General features: G+C 45.4%; 2 pseudogenes; one reads left to right on the forward strand and one right to left on the reverse strand.

Annotated features, from left to right (window-relative positions):
- Positions 1-2,636: 2,636 nt before the first annotated feature.
- Positions 2,637-18,406, reverse strand: LOC144503974 (gamma-crystallin S-1-like; annotated as a pseudogene).
- Positions 8,221-9,428, forward strand: LOC144503815 (gamma-crystallin S-1 pseudogene; annotated as a pseudogene).
- Positions 18,407-25,014: the final 6,608 nt, after the last annotated feature.

Genomic DNA, 25,014 nt, shown 5'->3' on the forward strand with positions numbered 1-25,014 from the left:
TAACAGGAATACAGAGTACTGGGCTAATGGTAAGATACTTGGTAGTGTGGATGAACAGAGGGATCTGGGTGTCCATGTGCATAGATCCCTGAAAGTTGGCACCCAGTTTGATAGGGTTGTTAAGAAGGCGTACGGTGTGTTAGCTTTTATTGGTAGAGGGATTGAGTTTCGGAGCCAGGAGGTCATGCTGCAACTGTACAAAACTCTGGTGTGGCCGCACTTGGAGTATTGCATACAGTTCTGGTCGCCGCATTATAGGAAAGATGTGGAAGTGTTGGAAAGGGTGCAGAGGAGATTTGCTAGGATGTTGCCTGGTATGGTGGGAAGATCGTATGAGGAAAGGCTGAGGGACTTGAGGTTGTTTTCGTTAGAGAGAAGAAGGTTCAGAGGTGACTTAATAGAGGCATACAAGATGATCAGAGGATTAGATAGGGTGGATAGTGAGAGTCCTTTTCCTTGGATGGTGATGGCTAACATGAGGGGACATAGCTTTAAATTGAGGGGTGAAAGATATAGAACAGATGTTAGAGGTAGGTTCTTTACTCAGAGAGTAGTAAGGGCGTGGAATGCCCTGCCTGCAGCAGTAGTGGACCCGTCAACATTAAGGGCATTCAAATGGTTATTGGATAAACATATGGATGATATTGATTAGAGGGGCTTTAGATTGGTTTCACAGGTCAACGCAACATCGAGGGCCGAAGGGCCTGTACTGTGCTGTAATGTTCCATGTTCTATGTTCTAATTAACATGTCTTATTAGCAGAGTTTCGATTTAGGGCCTATCCCTGCAACCCTGTCTTCATAAAAATAACGCCCCTACTAACTTCAGTAATCTTCTGCTCATATATCCTGATAAGCTGATGGGAAATGTGCAACTTCTGTGTGAGTCTCACCATCCCAACACTTGTAGCTCAGCAAAAGACTTCCCTGTGAGGTATGGCAGGGATAACCAACCTAATCCAGGATGATTAGAGAGTGAACAAAGCCACCAGGAGTTTGCGGTAGTGGCCCAATAAAATCAATTTGAATGTAGTCCAAGAAGTGATAGTGAAGACTGGAAACCTTACAAGCTTTAAAAAGTATTGGATGAGCACTTAAAATATCATAACATTCAAGGATATGGAACAAGTGCTAGAAAATGGGATTTTAGTGGTAAGGTTAAAGTTTATTTATTAGTCACAAGTAAGGCTTACATTAACACTACAATGAAATTACTGTGAAATTCCCCTAGTTGCCACAGTCCGGCACCTGTTCAGGTCAATGCACCAGCAGGTCTTTCAGGAAACCGGAGCACCCAGAGGAAACCCATGCAGACACAGGGAGAATGTACAAATTCCACACAGGCAGGGACCCAAGGCGGGAATCGAACCCGGGTCACTGGCGCTGTGAGGCAACAGTGCTAACCACTGTGCTACCAGAATGCCCGGTAGATAGTGCTGTACAAATTCAATGGGCCCAAGGGCCTTTTCTGAACTGTATGACTCTGAGGCCAAAATTTTACCGCACTGCCTACCACGGAAATCAGAGCAGGGGAAGAGAGGAGAATGGAAAGGTCCATCGATCTCGGGTGGGATTTTCCGATTTTCGGGACAAGCGAAGTTGTAAAATCCCGCCCTATGAGTCTATGAAAGATCTGTATGACAACTCTACTGCCCAATTTGGCAGGTACTCACTTTTTGTTATGGCCATGTTACAGGCGGCATGATGGCTAAGTGATTAGCACTGCTGCCTCACAATGCCAAGGACCCAGGTTCAGTTCTGGCCTCAAGTAACTGTGTGGAGTTTGCAAGTTCTACCCGTGTCTGCATGGATTTCCACCAGGTGCCCAGGATTCCTCCTGCAGTCCAAAGATGTGTGGGTTAGGTTGATTGGCAATGCTAAATTGACCATTGGCATCAGGGCGATTAACAGGGTCAGTACATGGGGTTACTGGGAAAAGGGGTTGGGTGGGATTTTTGTCAGTGCAGGCTCAATGGGCCAAATGGCCTCTTTCTGTACTGTGGGGATTCTGTGATTCTGAGTGTCTGGTGGAGGCACCGATATTAAAATGCTCGATGAAAACTAGCAGCAGAACGGGAGAAACACAGATCTCTTGGACAGTTGTAGAGATGGAGGGGATTACAGAGAGAGAGAAAAGGGTGAGGCCACATGGGCACTTAAAAACAAACAGAATTCAATTAAAATTGAGGTGTTGCTTAACCAGGAGCTGAAGAAGATCACAAGCACATTGGTGATGGATGACAGGACATGGTGTAAGATAGGACACAGGCAGCAGAGTTTCATTGACCTCCAATACATAGAGGATAGTACAGGACAAACCAGCCAGGAGTGCATTGCAATAATCAAGACACTAGTAACAAAGGCCTGGATGAGGCTTCCAGCAGCAGTTAAGCTGAGACAAGATGGAGTCAGCAATGTTTAAAAGTTGGAGCTAGGCAGTTTTAGTGGCTGGATGGGTATGTGGTGGGAAGCTCACTTCAGGCTGAAATATCAAACCAACACTGCAAAAAATCTGCTTCAATCCATTGATCTACACAACATTCCAGAAATAAATGAAAACCATGACAGTGAATTAAAGGATGTTTTATTGTTTTCAATAATATCCAGCAAAGAAGAATCACATTTGTCAAGAACAATTTAGAAATCTCTCATGCGTCTGAAAGATCCGACAGTTGAGTTGTAGCCGCCCCAGTCACTGTATCTCCTGTATTCACCGGGTCTCATGAAGTACTGTCGACCTCTGTAGTTGGGCTGTTCATAGAAGGTCCAGTAACCGTCCATCACATGGCAGGAGTTAATGTCACGGTAACGGAAACGATCGTAGACAGAGGGACAGTCATCCATGAATTCCATCATCTGTCCCCCAAAGTCAGGCCTCTCGTAAATCCTCATTCTGTAGTTTCCACCTCGGTACTGGAATAGAAATAAAAACATATTTGCAATGGATGTAACAAATAGAATGACAGCCTTCTGAGGAGCAGGGAATAAATGAAGAGTTGCAGATGATATTTCTGAACAATTGAGTTCATTATCTGTTGACTAAATTCCCATGCATCCCTCCTTCAAATTGTTATGGAAGAATGCTGAAAAGTGACCTTAGCATGGATTCAGGTTGGGCCAGACAGAGAGGAGATTTATTTAAATATGAAAGTTCATTTGTTTTGCACATTGTGATGCGATATTCTTTCCATCTGACTGAGATTTAAAACATTGTGGTTCCTCAGAATGTTTATCTTTAAGACCTTCATTATTCAACCATGCTGAAAATGATATTTTTACAAACAAGCTGGACACTTCTAACACATAGGTTTTAGCTCAAAATATTTAAATAATGTGAACCAAGTTCTAATAATATTATTATACTCTCTTTAAACTTTGGCATTAGCATTTAAGTATAATTAATTATACATTTAAGGACAATGATTTGTATTTCTTTTTGTTTCCAAATTAAGAATATGCTCCACACACAAAATATTAGTGAAAACAGCTGAAGGGTTTCCACAGTTCAAACCAACAAACTCAACTGGCCTTTTTCATCATTTTTTACTCATCCATCCAGATTATATACAAAAAGTCACCAAACATAACTTACGTGTGGGTAGGAGCGACATGACCTGATGTTGTCATTGAATCCCATCCAGCGCTGGTAGTCAGGATAATCTCCCCTGTTCAGAACGTATTGGTATCCCATGTAATTGGGTCTCTCATACACCACCCACCAGTCACTCTCCACACGGATGGAGTTACAGCGACTGAAGTAAGGGGACAGGTCAGCACAGTCAGTGCTGCACTCATAGTGCCGACCCTGGAAGTTCCTGTCCTCGTAAAAGATAATCTGTGGAAAGAGAAAAGTGAAAATTAATAATTTCTCAAATCAGGAGATACAGAATGAAAAATCCTAATGCCTCGTATAAACATTGAGTTATCCTTGCCTTTCCCATTTTGAGTTCACTGTTAGTCTAGTAACAGAATGTTTCACTGTTTCACACGGTCTGCTATTTATATGCTGGGCAGAAAAGCCTCTCTCAGCTGTACTTTGTTATTCTAATGATTCAATGCTGAAAATCAGCAAATTTGAACAAAATGCCTGTTGCAGCAAAACACCTGAAAGACATCCGATGTGTGAATAATTCATTTCCTTGTGCTTTCATTTCACTTTCATTGTTATTTGAACAAAGCATTCCTTGAATGGTCCCAGCTCCTAAATCACCCAGATTTGTTTAATGAGCACGTTTAATTGAAATAATGATAAATTTATATTATAATATACAAGGAAGTTCAATTCTAAAAGGGTACACAAACTCTGGGTAAAAATGTTTTTCCTCACCTCCTCCCCTAAACCTCCTGCCTCTCACCGTGAACCTATGTCCCCTCGTGAGTAACCCTTTAACTAAGGGGAACAGCTGCTCTCTATCCACTCTGCCCACGTCCCTCATAATCTTGTACAACTCGACCAGGTTGCCCCTCAGTCTTCTCTGCTCTAACAAAAACAACCCAAATCTACCCAATCTCTCTTCATAACTTAAATGTTCCTTCCTGGAAGCATCCTCTGCATCTCCTCTGCACCTCCTCCAGTGCAATGACATCCTTCCTATAATGTGCTGACCAGAACTGCACTCGAGCTGTGGCCTCACCAAAGTTCTATACAACTCCAACATGACTTCCCTACTTATGTAATCTATGCCTCGATTGATAAAGGCAAGCGTCCCATATGCCTTTTCCACTCTACTACCATGTCCTTCTGCCTTCACAGATCTGTGGACAAACACTTCAAGTTCCAAAGAACTTCTTAGTGTCCTACCATTCATTGAGTACTTCCTTGTCAAATTACTCCTTCCAAAGTGTATCACTTCACACTTTTCAGGGTTAAATTCTATCTGTAACTTATCTGCCCATTTGACAATTCTGTCTAGATCTTCTTGAAGCACAAGACACTCCGCCTCACTGTTAACCACCCAGCCATTCTTTGTGTCATCCACAAACTTACAAATCCTACTCCCCACATAGTCATCTATGTCGTTTATATAAATTACGAATAATAGGGGATCCAAAACAAATCCCTGTGGTACGCCACTGGACACTGGCTTCCAGTCACTAAACCAGTCTTCTGTCATCACCCTCTGCCTCCTCCAACTGAGTCAATTTTGAATCCACATTCTCAAATTACCCTGTAACCCATGTGATGGACTGCGCTATGTTCACGGCACTTTGTAGCTTATTGCGGTCTTGGTCAGAGCATGAGCCATACCAAGCTGTGCTACATCCAGAAAGGATGCTTTCTATGGTAAGAGCCGTAGCGGACATGACGAATTTCTTTATCCTCCTGAGAAAGTAGATGCGTTGGTGAGCTTTTTTAACTATAGCGTCAGCATGGAGGGACAAGGCCAGGTTGTTGGTGATCTGGACACCTAGAAACTTGAAGCTCTCGTCCTTTTCCACTTCACCCCTGTTGAAATGAATGCATGCGTGTCTGAGAAAGTTGTGAAAATGGAACTACACCAGGACCTGCCCCTCCCAAACAAAACTGCCTGAAACTTCAAATTAATTCAAGGTAGAATTGCAAATAGTGAAAAACAAACTGATCAGCTAGAATGTCATGTGATTCGGGAAGTGCAATAAACACTGGGACGATAAATTAACATAATGTAGCAGAGGAAAGGATCTGGGTGTGCTGGTGAATGGCAGTGCTGTGTAATGCAAGTACATCTTGGGTTATATTGCACGTGGAACTGAAGACAAATCACACTGGCTGGAATGTTCATGGTTTGCAGGAGCTGCCTGACAGGAACATAGGAATGGAGAACTTAGGAGCAGGAGTAGATCATGATCTGAACATAAATAGTGTCACTGCTGATAGAAAGATACTGAATGATACTGGCGAGATAAAGAAGGTCTGAAGTTGTAAATACTCACTTTGTAACATCCATGGAATTGCAAACACATATGTAGCTTATAAATGCATGAAGCTGACCAATTCAGGGAAAAATGATCAACTCCAGACATTTGCTGAAACTGAATTAATAAACCATCATTGTTTTGGTGGGTTGTCCGATCTCTGTCTGTCTGAAGCATTAATATCTGAATTATATTTTATTATGGAGTTCAATGTCTGATACGGTGATGTCGCGGCTTCCATAGTAACCTTCAAGAAAAAGAGTTACGTAGAGGAACAGAATAACAGGAGGAGCAGAATAAAAGGAGGAGGCTGTTCAGCCCCTCTGGCCACACCTACATGGCTGCTGTGTAATGAACACACGATTGCCTTCACCCATTATCCCTTAACACCTTTCGATGGTGGCATGGTGGCACAATGGTTTGCACTGCTGACTCACAGTGTCAGGGACCTGGCCTTGATTCTCGGCTTGGGTCACTGTCTGTGCGGAATCTGCACATTTTCCCCATGTCTGCATGGGGTTCCTCTGGGTGCTCTGGTTTTCTCCCACAGTCCAAAGGATGTGCTAGTTAGATGCATTGGCCCTGCTAAATTCTCCCTCAGCATACCCGAACAGGTGCCAGAGTGTGGTGACTAGGGGATTTTCACAGTAACTTCATTGCAGTGTTAATGTAAGCCTACTTGTGACACAAATAAATTAACATAAACTTAATAATAATCTATCAATCTCAGATTTAACATCTACAATAATTTAACTCCAATTGCTGTTTGGGGAAGAGATTCCCAAACTTCCGTCACCCTGTCTGACTCAAATTTTAGACCATGTCCTGCACTCCCTAAATAGGAGAAATATGTTCTATCTATTTGGGCTACCTGTCCCCCTGAATATCTTGTAAACCTCAATCAAATTACCCCTTAACCATCGAAATTCAAGGCTCCAAAATCCTGCTATCTATAATATCTCTGGGATTCCAGGCACCATTCTTGTAAAGCTACTCTAAAATCCATCCAGGGCCAATTCATTTCTCCTAAGGTGTTTTGCTCAGAATATTCACAATGCTCCACGTGAGGTCTAAACCAGAGCTTTGTTAATATTAAGCATGACTTTTACCCACTTTTAAAGTCCTCTGGATATAATTCCATTAGCTTTTTTAATGTATTCTGTATCTGTTGACAACAATTTAATGATCTACATAGATGGTCCCGAATTCTCTTTGGACTTTCGTTGTTTCTAGATTTTTACCACATGGAAAGTACACTTTTCTATCCTTTCAGATCCAAATTAAATCCCCTCACCTATATTGCATATATTGGATCCATTTGCCACAGGTTCCTGCTTTCTCCCAATCTATTAATTTATATTTTCATGCTTCCATCAGCACTCCTTACAATAATGCCTATCTTTCTGTCATTGGTAAACTTGAGCATGTGTCTTTTTATGTCATCATCTAGGTTGTTAACAAATACCGAAAATATTTGAGGGTTCAACACAGATTGTTTCGAGATAACACTGGGTAGATCTTGCCATTCTGAGTAACTGCCCATTATCCCTTCCCTCTTCTCCTGCCATTCAACCATTTCCTAACCAGGTCAATAATTCAGCTTCCCCTGCTTTGGTTGACTTTGGTTAACTTCTGGTCAACTTTGAAGGGATTTGATCAAATGCTTTCTGGAAGACAATATTGATAAAATCCATAGATATGCCCATGAGAAGAGGGAAAATAGATACATGCAGTGATTAAAGCTTGAGGGGCTTTGGACCACAATGTGAAATCGGATAACACTGACAGTTACACTGACAGTTATATAAAGTGGTGTAAATAAAAAAGAACTTGTTCTGGATATATACATCTGCGTTGTGGCCAGTTCTGGAGTCTACCGCAATCATTACATGGACAAATCAGAAACATACCTGATTGAATGTGTCACGTTAACTGTTGGGGAATTTCAGTGTAAATACAGTATCAGGAACACAATGAATACCAATGCACTTTTGCCTTATTGACCCAACAATTAAAATGAGATGGAGGCAAAAACATTCAATGATACATAGGTGCCTTTTCTTTAGTCTATGTGACATGTGGTTTACTGCTATTGTGCTGTATTCAAACCATCACAAACATTAAAATAACAAAAGAGCAGCCCAGAGTGGCAATTGTATCCAACGTATAAATACCAAGCTGTGTGAAGCAGATACATTCAGTCAATTAGTCAACCAGGTCTGAGCTGAAAATGGGAAAGGCAAGGATAAATCAGAGTTCATGTGTTGCATTAGAATTCTAATTGCCGAGTTTCACAAGTTATTAATTGCCTAATCACTGTCTCTTCCCACAGATTATCTTTTACGAAGACAGGAACTTCCAGGGTCGGCACTATGAGTGCAGCAGTGACTGTGCTGACCTGTCCCCTTACTTCAGTCGCTGTAACTCCATCCGTGTCATGAGTGACTGGTGGGTGGTGTATGAGAGACCCAATTACATGGGATACCAGTATGTTCTGACCAGGGGAGATTATCCTGACTACCAGCGCTGGATGGGATTCAATGACAGCATCGGCTCATGTCGCTCCTACCCATATGTAAGTTTCCTTTGGTGACTTTTGTATATAATCTGGATAGCTGAGTGGAAAATGATAAACTGTGGGGCAGGTGAGTTTGAACTGAAGAAACCCTTTAGCTGTTTTGACCACTATTTTGTGTGTGGAGCATCTAATTTGAAAATGGTAATTAATACAAATTATTTTCTCAAATGTATAATTAATTATACTTAAATATTAAAACCACGAAACTTGTACATGGGTCCATAGTTTAAAGAGAAAGCAATTTTATTATTATAAATTGGTTCACATTATTTAACTATGTTAATTAGTTGTGGGAATTGTCTGGATTGAATGTAAGAATATTCTTTTCATTAAGGTTGAAAAAGTTAATCCTTATTAAGAGACATTCTATCAATTTACAATGTTCGATTACTCAGTGAGGTGGAAAGACCATCAGTTCTTGATTTGGACCAGAAATGAGCATTAACATAAAAATAAATCTGTACGACCCAACTGGAATCCAACCTGAGAGTAATTATCTAAAGATTTGAGCATTTTTTTGTAACAGGTTGAAGGAAGGATGCAAGGGCATTTACTCAACAGATAATGAATTCAATTGTTCGGTAATGTCATTTACAACTCTTCATTTATTCCCTGCTCCTCAGAAGGCTGCCTTTCTAATTGTTAAGCCCATGACAAATATGGTGTTATTTCTATTCCAGTACCGAGGTGGAAACTACAGGATGAGGATTTACGAGAGGCCTGACTTTGGAGGACAGATGATGGAATTCATGGATGACTGTCCCTCTGTCTACGATCATTTCCGTTACCGTGACATTCACTCCTCCCATGTGATGGACGGTTACTGGACCTTCTATGAACATCCCAACTACAGAGGCCGACAGTACTTCATGAGACCCGGTGAATACAGGAGATACAGTGACTGGGGCGGCTACAACTCAACTATCGGATCTTTCAGACGCATGAGAGAATTCTAGATTGTTCTTGATAAATGTGATTCCTCTCTGTTGAAATATTCTTGAAAATAATAAAACCTCCTGTCATTCACAGTCAAGGTTTTCATTTATTTCTGGATTGGTGTGAAGTTCATTAGAAATCTCGAACTAAATTCTCATATTCTCCATTTTACATCTGTAATCTCGGCTCATGATATATGAATAAACTTTGTCCATGTTATTAATTTAATATGTTGACTCGGTGAAACTGAGAGGTTACTCATCATATTCTTCCAAATCTCCGTAGATAAGGGAATGGTGCCAGAGAGCTGGAATATTGGAATTGTTTTTACAGAAAAATAGTGTAAATCCAGCAGCTATGGTCACATCACCTTGTGGCATGAGAACCTTTGCTAACCAGAGTCACATTTACAGTTACTTTGCCAAGTGTTGATTAAGGAAACTCAGCAGGGACATGTTAAAGTCAAATCATGTTTATCCATCTCGACAGAACATTTCTGATAAAATAACGGATTGGATAGATGAGGGTCATGTGGCTAATATGGATTTCTAAAGGGCGATTAATAAACTGCCACATATTCGGCATGCCGGCAAAATTGAAGCTAATGAAATAGGAGGGAAAGCAGCAACATGCTTACAAAGTTGGCTCAGTGACAGCAAACAGAGAGTAGTTGTGAACGATTACAGACTACCTGAAGTTATACAGTGGGTGCCCTACATGGGTATATTGACTTATGGCAAAAAAAAACTAGACTTTGGGCCTGATTTTACCATTTTGAGTCGAAGTGCCGAATCTGAGCGTCAAATAGCTCCGAACCTGGAATCCTCTTTCCAGCGTGCCCATACGCGTTTTGCCGGCTCCAGTCTGAACTGCGCTGTGGGCGGGGCTTAGCGCTGCCGGACCGATCGGAGCTCTGAACTGAGCATGTGCAGTTCAAAAAAAATCCGAAGCAGCGCGCCCGGGCGCGAAACAAAAAACAGCAGAGAGAGCAGAATATATGGATGGGGGGATATATATTTTGAAATATTTTCCCAAATTTTTGACTGTCAGGTTTTTAGTTCCTGCGATTATAATTTTGACATTATCTTCCAAAGGGAATTCCTCTAATTCTGTGCAATGTTCAGTAAACTCCTTGAATCTTATTTCCAACCAAGTTCCACCACAGGGACAATTCTTCCAAGTTCACCACATGACTCTGAATATTTGAGCATCAACAATCCATTTACAAATCACAAATGCATTATACAGGTCACTAATTGCTCTCTAGGACACTGTAGTTTAATGACCTTTCCCATAGATAATTAGGCAGCACAAAGACGATGCTACATTATTTGCAGTTTGCAAGATTCTCCCATGTCCATCCTCCGCCCCCCCCCAACCAGAGATCCATCTGAGCCCGCCCCCCCCCCTCCGGCGGACGCCAGCAGAAGGCCAGGAAGGTGCTGCAGGCTCTCGAAGGACTGCAGGTCGGAAGGATGGTGCAGGGAGACCAGCGATCAAGGTAGGTTGGGGGTGTGCTCTGCTGAGGGGGCCTGCCTCTCAGGGGTGTCCGATCCCGGGGGGAGGAGGGGGGTCTGCCGGGGTGGTTAGCGGGGGGGGGGCCGCGAAAGATGGTCGGGGAGGATGGGCTTCGGAGATTCCCCTGCAGAATAGAAATATGCTTTGGACTTTTATTCTGCAAGTCGCTAAAAACGTGGATTCGGATTGGGCCGCGCAGTGGTAAAGTGGGATTTGGCGGTAGAGTTGGGCGCGCGGTTCATTAAGTCGATTTAAATGCATGCAAATGCATTTAAATCGTCAGGCCGCCCGATTCGGGCGCGGGCCGGACCTGCGCCCGCATCGGGTGTTGGTAAAGCCGCAATCTGCTTGGATTTGGGTGCAGATCACGTTAAAGGCCCGACCCCCGACTTTACCGCGATTTCGTGCCCGGGCGCGAATTTTTGGTAAAATCGGGCCCTTTGTTTTATAGTGCAGAATTTCAAAATTTGCTGCTGAGAAAACAAAGCTTTAAGCTGTGAGGAAGCTACAGATAGACTTTAAGAACATGTAGATAGGCTGGTGGGATAGGTGGACACATGGCCAAGACATTCAATGCAGAGAACCATGATTCATTTTGTTGGGAAGAATGAGTAGTGGCAATATAAAAGGAAGCACAATTCTGAAATGTTACACAAACTCACAGAGCTGGAGCCATATACACACACATCATTGAATTGAGCAAGTGGTTAAAGAGGCTGGTGGGATCATTAGCTTTCTAAAAAGAGGAGTGGAAAATAAAGGCAAGGATGCTCTGATGAAACTGAATTCTTGCTTCCAATTCTGGGTAGCGATGAGGCCAGCAAAAGTTCTTCTGGGGGGGGAGGATGGGGCGAGAGGCCAGCAATGTCCGTAAGGGAATGAGAGTGGGAGTGATGAGGCCAGCGATGTCCGTGGTGGATGAGGCCAACGATGTCAAAGCTGGGAGGATTTGTTTAGCTATCAGCCAGAGATTGGTGCATGCACGGTGGCCCACTCAGCATACTGATTTCAGCCTCTCCAGCGGGAATAGGCCCCGTCCCTGGATTTTCAGTGTGACTCACGCTAGTGCCCTGCGTGCTGCGCAGACTGTGGGAGATTCATTTCGAAAATCCCGCTGAAAACAAAAACGGGATTTACTCCAGCTTTTACAGGAATTCAACACTTAGAATTCTTTGGGAGAATCCCGGCCTTGCTTTTCCACTGGTTTCTTGGAGAAAGGAGAAAGTTGCATGGCAATGTGGTGGGGGGAGGTGTCCTTTTGTGATTTTCTGACCTTCCTGATTGTGGGGGCAAGCCTGTGAGAACTGGTGACCTTTATCTGACCATCATCCCCATGTGTTCATATATTTTCAGGATAACAATGTCATACCATTGATCTAACAAACATTTCTCATGGATTTTACACAACAGAATATGACCAATTGGCCGAGTAATGAGTGCATTGTTCCTTAGCAAGATATAAAATTAAAATATTTAGCTATAAAATCTCACTCCCTGCTTCCTTCACTAATTTCTTATCAACTGCACAACGTCAATTATATCTCTAAGAGTTTATTTTTTCATTCTGCAATTTATTCCATGATTTGTTGTTAGTTGCGTCTGAGAAGTCACCCAAAAAAGGGACACGATTCTCTCCTGTTTTCACACTTGTTCAGCACTTTTTCGATAGGATCAACTCCTCTGTCCTAAACTCCCTAAATAGGAGAAATATGTTCTATCTATTCGGCCTACCTGCTCTCCTTAATATCCTGAAAGTTTCAATCAAATCACCCCTTAACAATCTAAATTCAAGGAACATAATTCCTGCCATGTAAAATATCTCTGGGAGTCCAGGTATCATTCTGGTTAAGCTATTTTACAATCTCTGCAGAGCCAATTCATTTCTCCTAAGGTGTGGTGCTCAGATCATTCACAGTACGCCACCTGAGGTATTAGAGGGTGTTTAGGATAACCTGAGAGTAAAAAAATGAGTAGATCAGTTAGATTAATTTAGAGAAAATCTGGTACAGCAAAAATGCAAAGTACCTGGAGTTACAAAGGTACTGTTTGCATAGAAACACATATAACCATTGTTAGAGAATTTAAACATGTATCTTTGAAAATATATTGGGGATGATTCTCCCATTCTGACCCAGAATACTTTGGCGGGTTGGGTCAGGAGACACATGCGTGCACCGATTCACGGGATTCACGCCTGCGTTCCTGATGCATGTGCGTCTCCCACTGCCAGAAATTCGGTGCGGTTGGGACCACGCAGGAAAGAACATAAGAACATAAAAACTAGGAGCAGGAGTAGGCCACCTGGCCCGTCGAACCAACTCTGCCATCCAATAATCTGATATTTTCATGGACTCAGCTCCACTTACCCACCCGCTCATCATAACCCTTAATTCCTTTACCGTTCAAAGATCTATCTATTCTTTCCTTAAAATCATTCAATGGGGCAGTCTCAACTGCTTCACTGGGCAGGGAATTCCACAGATTCACAACCCTTTGGGTAAAGAAGTTCCTCCTCAACTCAGTCCTAAATCTGTTCCGCCTTATTTTGAGGCTATGCCCCCTAGTGCTACTTTCACCCGTCAGTGGAAATAACTTCCCTGCTTCTGTCTTATCTATTCTCTTCAAAATCTTGTATGTTTCTATAAGATCTCCCCTCATTCTTCTGAATTCCAATGAGTATAGCCCCAGTCTACTCAGTCTCTCCTCATAAGCCAACCCTCTCAACTCTGGAATCTTCTCTGCACCCCCTCCAGTGCCAGTATATCCTTTCTCAAGTAAGGAGACCAAAACTGTACACAGTACTCCAGGTGTGGCCTCAGCAGCACCTTATACAGCTGCAACATAATCTCGCTGTTTTTAAACTCCATCCCTCTAGCAATGAAGGACAAAATTCCATTTGCCTTCTTAATTACCTGCTGCACCTGCAAACCAACTTTTTGTGATTCATTCACAAGGACACCCAGGTCCCTCTGCACAGCAGCATGCTGCAATTTTTTACCATTTAAATAATAGTCCATTTTGCTGTTATTCCTACCAAAATGGATGACCTCACATTTACAAACATTGTACTCCATCTGCCAGACCCTTGCCCACTCACTTAAACTATCTATATCCCTTTGCAGACTTTCAGCATCCTCTGCACAACTTGCACTGCCACTCATCTTAGTGTCATCTGCGAATTCTGACACACTGCACTTGGTCCCCAACTCCAAATCGTCTATGTAAATCGTAAGCAATTGTGGTCCCAACACTGATCCTTGAGACGTACCACTAGTCACTGATCACCAACCAGAAAAACACTCATTTACCCCCACTCTTTGCTTTCTGTTAGTTAACCAATCCTCTATCCATACTAATACATCACCTGTAACACCGTGCACCTTTATCTTTTGCAGCAACCTTTGGTGTGGCACCTTATCAAATGCCTTCTGGAAATCTAGATACAGCACATCCACAGGTTCCCCATTGTCCACTGCACATGTAATGTTCTCAAAGAATTCCACCAAATTAGTCAAACATGACCTGCCCTTCATGAACCCATGCTGCATTTTCCCAATGGGACAATGTGTATCCAGATGACTCACTATTTCTTCCTTGATGATAAATTCAAGCATTTTCCCTACCACAGAAGTTAAGCTAACTGGCCTATAGTTACCCTCCTTTTATCTACCTCCTTTTTTAAACAGTGGCGTCACATTTGCTGTTTTTCAATCTGCGGGAACCACCCCAGAGTCCAGCGAATTTTGGTAAATTATCACTAGCGCATTTGCTATTTCCCCCGCCATCTCTTTTAGTACCCTGAGATGCATTCCATCAGGACCAGGAGACTTGTCTACCTTTAGCCCCATTACCTTGCCCAACACTACCTCTTTTGTGATAATGATAGTTTCTCGGTCCTCACCTGCCATAGCCTCCTGTCATCAATTTTTGGCATGTTATTTGTGTCTTCCACTGTGAAGACCGACACAAAATACCTATTTAATGCTTCAGCCATTTCCTCATTTCCAGTTATTAATCCCCGTTCTCATCCTCAAAAGGACCAATGTTTACTTTAGCCACTCTTTTTCGTTTTATATATTTGTAGAAACTTTTGCTATCTGTTTTTATATTCTGAGCTAGTTTACTCCTATCTTACAATTTTTTATCACTTTTCTCGTGGCTTTCTGTTGACCTGTAAAGATTTCCTAATCCTCTAGGTTCTCACTAATCTTTGCCACTTTGTATGCATTTTCTTTCAATTTGATACCCTCCTTTATTTCCTTCGATATCCATGGCTGATTATCTCTTTTTCTACGGTCGTTTCTTATCACTGGCAGGAAGTCCAGGTAAGCCACTTTAATCTATTTTTAGTGTTATTTGAATGTCATTATTGGGCCTGGGACTGAATTCTCTAGGCCCGATAGCATCTCCCACCTTGCCAGGACAATTTCACTCTGGCAGGGTTCAGAGTAGCTCCCCACTTTTGGGGAACTAGAGGAAGACCCTGCTGGAATGAAGGGGGGCATTCGGGGCCCCCCAGGGGATCAGGCGGCGAGGGTGGTGCCTCCCTGGGCATGGACACCTGGCAGCACCAGCCTGTGCTCCCTGGCAATGCCCAAGGGGCAAAGTGCCCATGCCCAGAGGGCACCTTGGTACAGCTCATCGAGCATCGGACAAGGGGGGGACAAGGGGCAGGGCCTAGGGAGTGGGGCTGGCTGGGGCGGGGCCTAGGGGGAGATCGGTGGGGGTCAGGGGTCCTGCTGCCACTCTGGATTCAGTCGGAGCTGGAGGGAGGCCAGTGATCAATGGTTTTTGGGGGGTCTGCCCGGGGAGTCTGCCTCCCATGTGGGGGGGGGTCTGCCAGGGTGGGGTGGATCATCATTGCTAGGGGGGGGGGGGCTGGAGATTGGGATCATCATTGCTGGGGGGGGGGGGGGCTGGAGATTGGGATCATCATTGCTGGGGGGGGGGGGGGGGCTGGAGATTGGGGCACTCTGGGATGGGGGGTTCGGGGCCGGGCCTGGAATGTTTGTGGGGGCCACGATCGAGCCGTGATTGGGCCACGGTGGGGGCTGGGGGTGGGGGGCAGCAATGCAAGGGTTCTGGGCTGGCCAGTGATTGAGCTGGCCAGAAAAGTGCAGGCTGACAGGTCGAGGCTGCTGTGCATGTGCAGAGGCCTGGAACTGTCAGACTCTGGTGTGAATAGGGGCCCCCCCCCCCCAAGCTTTTAATGATATTCCCGATTGTGACCTCTGCAGTGCACAGAGTGTGGGAGATTCAAGTCTGAAGTTGCACTGAAAAAACAATTGTAATTGACACCATTTTTCCTGCCAATTCAGTACTTTTTTGGGGGAGAATCGCCCCCATTATATTCTGTAATAAAAGCTTACACCTTGGCCAACTACACACTGCTCTAAGCATGATGGGATACAGCCAAATAAGAAGAACCACATTCCTTGAAAACAGTACAGCTACTGAGAAAAGAAGAACCCTCTTATCAGCGTGTGTCCCAGACAGTCCAAACTATCCCAAACAAAAGAATGAATAGAGCAATACAACTTCCCAATAAAGAATTACTAGAAGACAGGAGGATCCAATTTTATTTACATATTCCTATTCCATCAGAGAGCAGAGTGTTATTGGTCAATGTAAATGATCTATGCTAATGGACAAGGAGGTGGGCGAATGACTTTTCAAAATGGTACAATTATAATACCAGAAGCAATACAATTTAGAGTAATTTGGGCTCCCTCAAATTGCGCTCCCACTGCGTAGACCAGGCTTGGACAATAAAGTGTGTCTTCAACCAGAATTATTGTCTCCGTGAGCCTTTTGTACTTGGAATCCCAAAGCGTTCCTACAGAATTGGTGCTGCGAGCTGGATCGTTTACTGGATTCTAGCAGCAAGACACGCCTGGGGGGGCAGCAATGTTTGTATTTATCACCAGTAGTTAGAGGAGTTACATGTCAGGCTGTCAGAACCATAGGTTGAGCGACACAAACAAGAATAAGGGAGCTACGGAAAACAGTATTTAATGAGTGAAGTCACGCGAATGCTCGGGGGGTGGGAGGGGGACAAAAACTGACTTTTGCACTGCCTTGAGTAGCACAAGCGAATGCCATGCCCGGGGAAGACGTAGAGGATAGGGATATGCGGGAATGTGGCGGGACAGTTGTCACACAGAGTAGCAGTGAGCAAGAGAACGCCACTCAACCCATCTAAGGACGTGCTGAGTATGAAGCGAACAGAAGCAGGTTTCTGTATCTCTCTCAGTAGCAAAGTGAAAACGGACACTAGAGGACGAGAGCCACATGATATACTGATGTGAGCCAGTCCAGAGACAGGGGTCCTCTGGGTGGGGGGGGGGGGGGGGGTGTGGAGACAAAGGCAGTTTAATACAAGTACCGAAAGTTAATAAAGAAAATTATTTTAAAAATGTGACTCAGAATCTCCCGAAGCCAAAGAAAAAATTTGGTGGCTGGGATAGACTGAAAACAGACCATGTGTAGTAAGGAGCAGGAGCATAAACCTCACTAACCTTGCAAAGAACTTCAAAGGGGACCTTTGCTTTTAACATCAGGGAGATAGTATGCAGTGTGTGTGCTACAAAATTGAGAGAGAAAAACTAGATTCTCACACCTTACCAGGGAAATATTGTGCATGAATTGGCAAAATGCAAAAAATTGATTTGAGAAAACCTGAAGTTGAGCTAATAATTGGAGTCGTTTTTGTATTTCGGTAGGTGGTTGTTGTTGTATTAGGTTGAAAACAGGAGCTGTAAAAGCCATTGTTTTTTTATTGCCGGCTTTAGCTTAACTTCAAAGGGGTTGATAAAATGCTAAATCTGTTAAAATTTAAGTTTAAAAGATCTTGAATTTACTCTTGTCTTTTGAGTTTGATTACAGTTTGGAAGAAAGAAGAATGAAGGCTACTGTCATAATCAATTTTCATTCCAGTTTAAAATGTTCAGATCGAAGGAAAGGAAAGGAAAGTGCTGTGGAGTGAATGATGGAAAGCTTTCATTTGCATCTGTGTGTACTTGTGTGGATGTTTTCATGTTGATGGCTTCAATGTTTTTTTCCACCTAACTGTGATTTTGCAATAGTGAGTTTGATACAGAGTTCAAAATTAAATGGGAATTGGATTGGATTCAAGTGTAAATTGAAATAAGATAAGCTTTTGACATTCTTCAATCTTGAGTATAATTGATGGCCATGGTTAATCTCAAGAGACATAGGATAGAAGGCAGTTTAATAAAAGCTCCTACACATACCTATAAACTATATATGTGTGGCAAGTTATTTTGAACATAATGAGCCCGATTTTGCCATTGCATCGCGCCCATTAAAACTTGGTAAGTCGGGCGTGAGGCCATTAACACGATCCGCGCCCGCCCACTTTATCTAGGTGCAATGGCGATTTAAATGCATTTGCATGCATTTAAATTGAATTAATGGGCTGCCCGCCCAACTTTACCAGCATTTCCCCTTTTACCATCATGTTCGCACATCCAGATTTGGAGTGAAACAGACCTGCTCGGCAAAGGTCTGTTTCGGGCGCTCCAGCTGCTGAAGAGGTAAGTTCAGAGCTTCCAACGGCTCTCTGACTCAGATCGGTGTGGGGGGGGGGAGGGAGGTGGGTCAGATCATTCTCTGGTGGGGGGAGGAGGAGGTGAGTCAGATGTATTTCTGGTGAAGGGGGGGAGGGAGGAGGGAGGCTAGATCATTCACTGGTGGTGGGGGGGGGGGGGGGAGGAGGAGGAGGCGGATCAAATGTATCTCTGGTGAGGGAGAAGAGGGAGGAGGGAGGCCCGATCATTCTTTGGCGAAGGCGGGGTGGGGGCGGGGGTGGGAGGGAGGCCAGATCGTTGTCTGGTGGGAGAGGGCGGAAGATGTATCTCTGGTGGGGGGGGAGGCCCGATCGCTCTCTGGTGGGGGGGACGGAGGGGCAGGGGGGACCACTGCCACTCTGCAGGCGATAGGTGTGGGGGAGGGGGGCAGAGGGTCGCGATCAATCTGGGTAGCGGGAGGTTGTTGTGGGAGTGGGGTGATGTCTGTGGGGGCCATCGCTCCCAGTTCTCGCTCCCAGGCCACTTTATCCGCTCTTTGTGGCCCGAGAGCGATGTGACAGGGGTGCACTTTTTTTCAAATTTTTTTCTCACTGCGCATGTGCAGTTCAAAACTCCAATCAGAGCAGCAGTGTTTTGGGCACGATAAGTGTGGTGAACCATAGATGGTTACCACTATGGGTACTTGTACATATGTTACTCTTGTTACTGTTGGGGTTAGGGTTGGGGTGTTCCACCTGTTAGCATTGTTCTGTGGTACACTCCATTTGGCTCCGCCTTCTTACAGGAGTATAAAGGTCACTGCTACTTCCTAGTAGCCCTTAGTCTGGGAAAGTATTGTTAAGCAGTGTGCTCTATTCTTGTTGTGAATAAAAGCCTTTATTCCCGGGTAGGTCCTAGCCTCCCGAGTGAATTAATCGCGCATCAATTTTATTCACAAAAATTTTGTTCGAAGAAAAATGGAGCAGATGCTGAAACCCGATTGGCTAACCTTGAATCCGCATGCCGCTGGAGCATCGAATACTTTCGACCATTGGTTGAAGTGTTTTGAGGATTACATCGACGCCTTGACAGCAGTCCAGTCCGATGCCGACAGATTGCGGGTCCTCCACGCAAGGGTGAGCGACACTGTGTATGCAACAATCCGTGATTCCTAAAATTACAAAGAGGCCATCGAATTACTCAAGAAGCTGTACCATAAACAGCCGAATGAAATTCATGCTCGTCACCTATTAGCCACTCGATGGCGGCAGCCCGGCGAAACTACGGGACGGTACCTGTGCGAACTTCAACAGCTAGCCAGAGCCTGCAATTGCAAGGAGGTGTCGGCTACTCAATCCACCAACGATCTTATCCGAGATGCGTTCGTGGCAGGAATCGGCTCATCCTATATTCGCCTGCAGCTGCTAGAGCAGGGTAACTTGGACCTGGCTAAGACGGTAGAATTGGCCGATGCCATGGAAACGGCCTCCAGAAGTCGTGAAACCTACCCCACTGACCATGTGGGAACATCGTGGCAAGTACAGCCACCGCCTCAACTGTACCCGGCGGCTCCTCGAAACTGCGCGATAATGCTCTCAACTTCAGACCTGACGGCTGCGGCAGCTCCTGGAGGCCCACGGTGCTATTTCTGCAGATTGGCGAAGCACCCTCGTCTGAGATGTCCGGCCAGGACGGTGTTTTGCTCCGCCTGTGGGAAGAAAGGGCACTATGCAAAAGTGTGCCGAGCAAAGACCCCTTCCAAGCCCAGCAATGCTACGGTGACTCCCCAGGATCCATCTCCTCGTCTCCGGCCTCGTCGATGTCTTCAGCCACGTGCGATTCATGGGCGCCGCCATTTCCAATGACGACGATGCAAGCCACATGCGACCTGCGGGTGCCACCGTTTTCAACATCATCGACCACGTGTGATTCGTGGGCGCAGCCATTTTGGTCGACACCGGCCGCAGAAGACCAGCAGGGGTCCTCATCGTCGGCTATCTCACCTGCCTGCAGTTACACTCGGGATCCAACAGTGACGTCAATCATCCTGGACCAGGCCAAGCCTCACAGACTCGACAAGTCCGTGATGGACATAGAGGTAAACGGGCGCCTGATGCATTGCCTGTTTGACAGCGGGAGCACGGAGAGCTTTATCCATCCGGATACAGTGAAACGGTGCGCTCTCCGTGTGCAAACTGTCAGGCAGACAATCTCCATGGCGTCGAGGTCCCGATTTGTTATCGTTCTTGGGAGCTGTGTGGTAACCTTAACGGTGCGGGGCATAGTTTACGAGAACTTCAGGCTCCTCGTGTTACCGCACCTTTGCGCTCCGGTACTCCTGGGGCTAGACTTTATGGTCCACCTTAAGAGTGTGACCCTGCAGTACGATGGGCCACTCCCTCCACTTTCAGTGGGAGAACAGCAGCCTCCAAATTGTCCAGCGCGCTCCACATGCAGTCTCTCGACACTCAAAATTACCCCGCCTTCCCTATTCGAAAATCTTGTGCCAGGCTGAAAGCCCATCGCAACTAAGAGCAGGCGTTACAGCGCTGAGGATCGGATCTTTATTCGATCTGAGGTTCAGCGGCTCCTCAGGGAAGGGGTCATTCAACCTAGCACTAGCCCATGGAGAGCACAAGTCGTGGTGGTCAAGACTGGAGACAAGCCCCGGATGGTCATAGACTATAGTCAGGCCATTAATAGGTACACGCAGCTGGACGCGTACCCTCTCCCGCGCAAATCTGACATGGTCAACCAGATTGCGCAGTATCGGGTGTTCTCCACCATCGACTTGAAGTCAGCCTACCACCAGCTCCCCATTCGCCCAGAGGACCGCAAATACACGGCCTTTGAGGCGGATGGCCGTCTCTACCACTTTTTAAGAGTCCCTTTCGGCGTCACTAATGGGGTCTCGGTCTTCCAGCGTGAGATGGACGAATGGTGGACCAGAACGGGCTACGGGCTACCTTCCCGTACCTGGACAACGTCACTATCTGCGGCCATGACCAGCAGGACCACGACGCCAACCTCCAGAAGTTTTTACGCACTGCGTCTCTCCTGAACCTGACCTATAACAAGGAGAAGTGTGTATTCAGCAAGCACCGCCTAGCAATCCTCGGATACGTGGTGGAAAACGGGGTCATCGGCCCCGATCCAGACCGTATGCGTCCCCTCCTTGAACTTCCCCTACCCACTAGCATCAAAGCACTGAGAAGATGCTTAGGCTTCTTCTCGTACTATGCACAGTGGGTTCCCAATTACGCGGACAAAGCCCGTCCGCTCATAAAATCTACCTCTTTTCCCCTGGCAGCAGAGGCTCGCCTAGCCTTTGCAGGGATAAAAGCCGACATCGCGAAAGCCACGATGCACGCTGTCGATGAGTCCATCCCCTTTCAGGTGGAGAGTGATGCATCTGATTTCGCCCTGGCCGCCACACTTAACCAGGCGGGCAGGCCCGTCGCCTTTTTCTCTCGCACCCTCCAAGGCCCTGAAATTCGGCACTCCTCTGTGGAGAAAGAGGCTCAGGCCATTGTGGAGGCCGTACGGCATTGACGCCATTATTTGGCTGGCAAATGGTTTACCCTGCTCACGGACCAGCGGTCCGTGGCCCTCATATTCAACAACACGTTAAGGGGAAAAATTAAGAATGATAAAATCTTGAGGTGGAGAATCGAACTCTCCACCTACAACTATGATATCATGTACCGTCCGGGGAAGCTCAATGAGCCCTCAGACGCCCTGTCGCGTGGAACATGTGCCAGTGTGCAGGAGGATCGATTACAGGCCCTCCACAATGATCTCTGCCATCCGGGGATCACTCGGCTCTTCCATTTTGTAAAGGCTCGGAATCTGCCCTACTCCATAGAGGATGTCAGGTCGATAACTCGAAGCTGCCAGGTATGTGCAGAGTGCAAGCCGCACTTCTACCGGACTGACAGGGCACACCTCATTAAGGCCACTCGCCCTTTTGAACGACTGAGTGTCGACTTCAAGGGCTCCCTTCCTTCGACAGATCGGAATGTGTACTTCCTCAACGTGGTTGACGAATACTCCCGATTCCCCTTTGCCATCCCCTGTTCTGACATGCCCTCTGCCACGGTCATCAAAGCCCTGCGGAGTCTTTTTACCCTGTTCTGCTACCCCAGTTATATCCACAGTGATAGGGGTTCGTCATTTATGAGCGACGACTTGAGGCAATACCTGCTCTCTAAAGGAATTGCCTCAAGTAAGACTACGAGTTATAACCCCAGGGGTAACGGACAGGTCGAGAGAGAAAACGCTACAGTCTGGAAGGCTGTTTTACTGGCGTTAAGGTCTAGGGGTCTTCCAGTATACCATTGGCAAGAGGTACTTTCTGATGAGCTCCATTCAATCCGGTCCCTCCTGTGTACGGCAACCAACGCGAACCCACATGAGCGGATGTTTACCTTCCCTAGGAAGTCTTCCTCTGGGACCTCACTGCCGTCTTGGTTGACGTACTCAGGACCTGTCCTCCTGCGGCGGCATGTTAGGGCCCGCAAGTCCGACCCTTTGGTTGAACAGGTCCACCTCCTCCACGCCAACCCTCAATATGCCTATGTGGCATATCCTGATGGGCGAGAGGACACGGTCTCTATCAGAGATCTGGCGCCTGCAGGGGACCTGGAAACCCCCGTCACTCCCGCACCCCTGGTTAGGATTCCTTTGCCCATTCTCTCCCCTCCTGACACGACGCGGGCAGCATCGGGACCTCCACTGAATCCTCTTACTCCCGTGTACAGCTTGCCTGAGTCCAGGAGATTGTCGCCACCTCGAGGTCCACAGGTGTGTGAGGAACTGGAGGAGTCACTGGACACCACCTCGGAGAGAGGGTCGTCACCACGGTCACCAGAACCGACACTGGAGCCAGTGCTGCGGAGGTCGCAGAGACGGTGCGGCCCTCCGATACGACTGAACTTGTGAACATGTGGACAGTTCGTATCGTCTCCTTACCCCACCGGCCTTTGTTTTTAAAGGAGGGGTGAATGTGGTGAACCATAGATGGTTACCACTATGGGTACTTGTACATAGGTTACTCTTGTTACTGTTGGGGTTTTCCACCTGTTAGCATTGTTCTGTGGTACACTCTGTTTGGCTCTGCCTTCTTAAAGGAGTATAAAGGTCACTGCTACTTCCTAGTAGCCCTTAGTCTGGGATAGTATTGTTAAGCAGTGTGCTCTATTCTTGTTGTGAATAAAAGCCTTTATTCCCGGGTAGGTCCTAGCCTCCCGAGTGAATTGATCGCGCATCAATAAGCTCCGCCCACAGCGCAATTCAGACTTGCGATTTTTTTTTTCAGGCTGAGTGCTTATGGGAGCGCCTGAGAACAGGGTTTACAAGTCGGATCTGAATTGTGCCCAGACTCAGTGCTTAGAATCAAAATGGTAAAATCAGGCCCAATCTGTGGAAAGTAAATTGAAGTTTTAAATTCAGAATATATAAATTGGAGGTTGAAAATAACCAATTTGAACTTCGAATAATCTTGGGTTCTAACTATGATAATAAGGATTCAAAGGAATCATGTGCTCTTTCGTTTGTCTTCATCTGAAGAAATTGTGACGGCATATTTGTTTTATCTCTTGTGTTTTTAACTGGCAAAGATTTCACCATCTGGTGTTCCTAATTTGGTAATTAAGAATTTATATACATTGGAGATTATGAATTTTATTTTTATTTTTTAATTTGACAGAGATTTCGAGCTCTGTCACTTTAGGAAGCTGGAAGTGGAAAGTGACTTGTTTAAAATTTATGAGCTGTGGCTATCTCTATATTGTGCGTTAAGTTCTGTTTGGGGTCTGTAGGAAAGTTAATTATTTCAGCAAACAGTTGATTTGATTTTAAATTGCTCTGAAACTCGTGCCTATGTTAGTTTATAATGGCAGATTTATGGAAACAATTAAATGTGCAAAGAAAAGATCAACTTTTAGCAACAGCACCAGCTTTAGGGCTATTTGACAATGATCAGAGTTATTACACTGCCATAGTGACCCAACAGCATTCTAGTTGGACTGTGTGGTGTGGGTGTTCAAAGTTAGTGAACCGATCACAATGCTGGGAGAAGTGGTTCCGAACACAGAGCACATCCTGGGGCAAACTTTGAATATGGGAAGGTTGAAAACTGTATCAGATGCAAGGCGGGCAGAATGCAAAAGCCTGTTCCTACCACTAAAGTGGTAGATTATTATAGTTCGGGACGAGGGAAGTAACCCAGTGGGATAGGTGAACATTGAAGGAAAGGAGCCGGTATGTGATGTACAGATGAGATGTGAGAACGTGTACAGGGTGTTAGAAGAGATATAGAACCATAGAACCATAGAAAATTACAGCTCAGAAACAGGCCTTTTGGCCCTTCTTGTCTGTGCCGAACCATTTTTTGCCTAGTCCCACTGACCTGCACTTGGACCATATCCCTCCACACCCCTCTCATCCATGAACCCGTCCAAGTTTTTCTTAAATGTTAAAACTTTACCACTTTATCCGGCAGCTCATTCCACACACCCACCACTCTCTGCGTGAAGAAGCCCCCCCTAATATTCCCTTT

The sequence above is a fragment of the Mustelus asterias genome, chromosome 14 (genome assembly GCF_964213995.1).
Source record: "Mustelus asterias chromosome 14, sMusAst1.hap1.1, whole genome shotgun sequence".
In the NCBI taxonomy this organism is placed as follows: domain Eukaryota; kingdom Metazoa; phylum Chordata; class Chondrichthyes; order Carcharhiniformes; family Triakidae; genus Mustelus; species Mustelus asterias.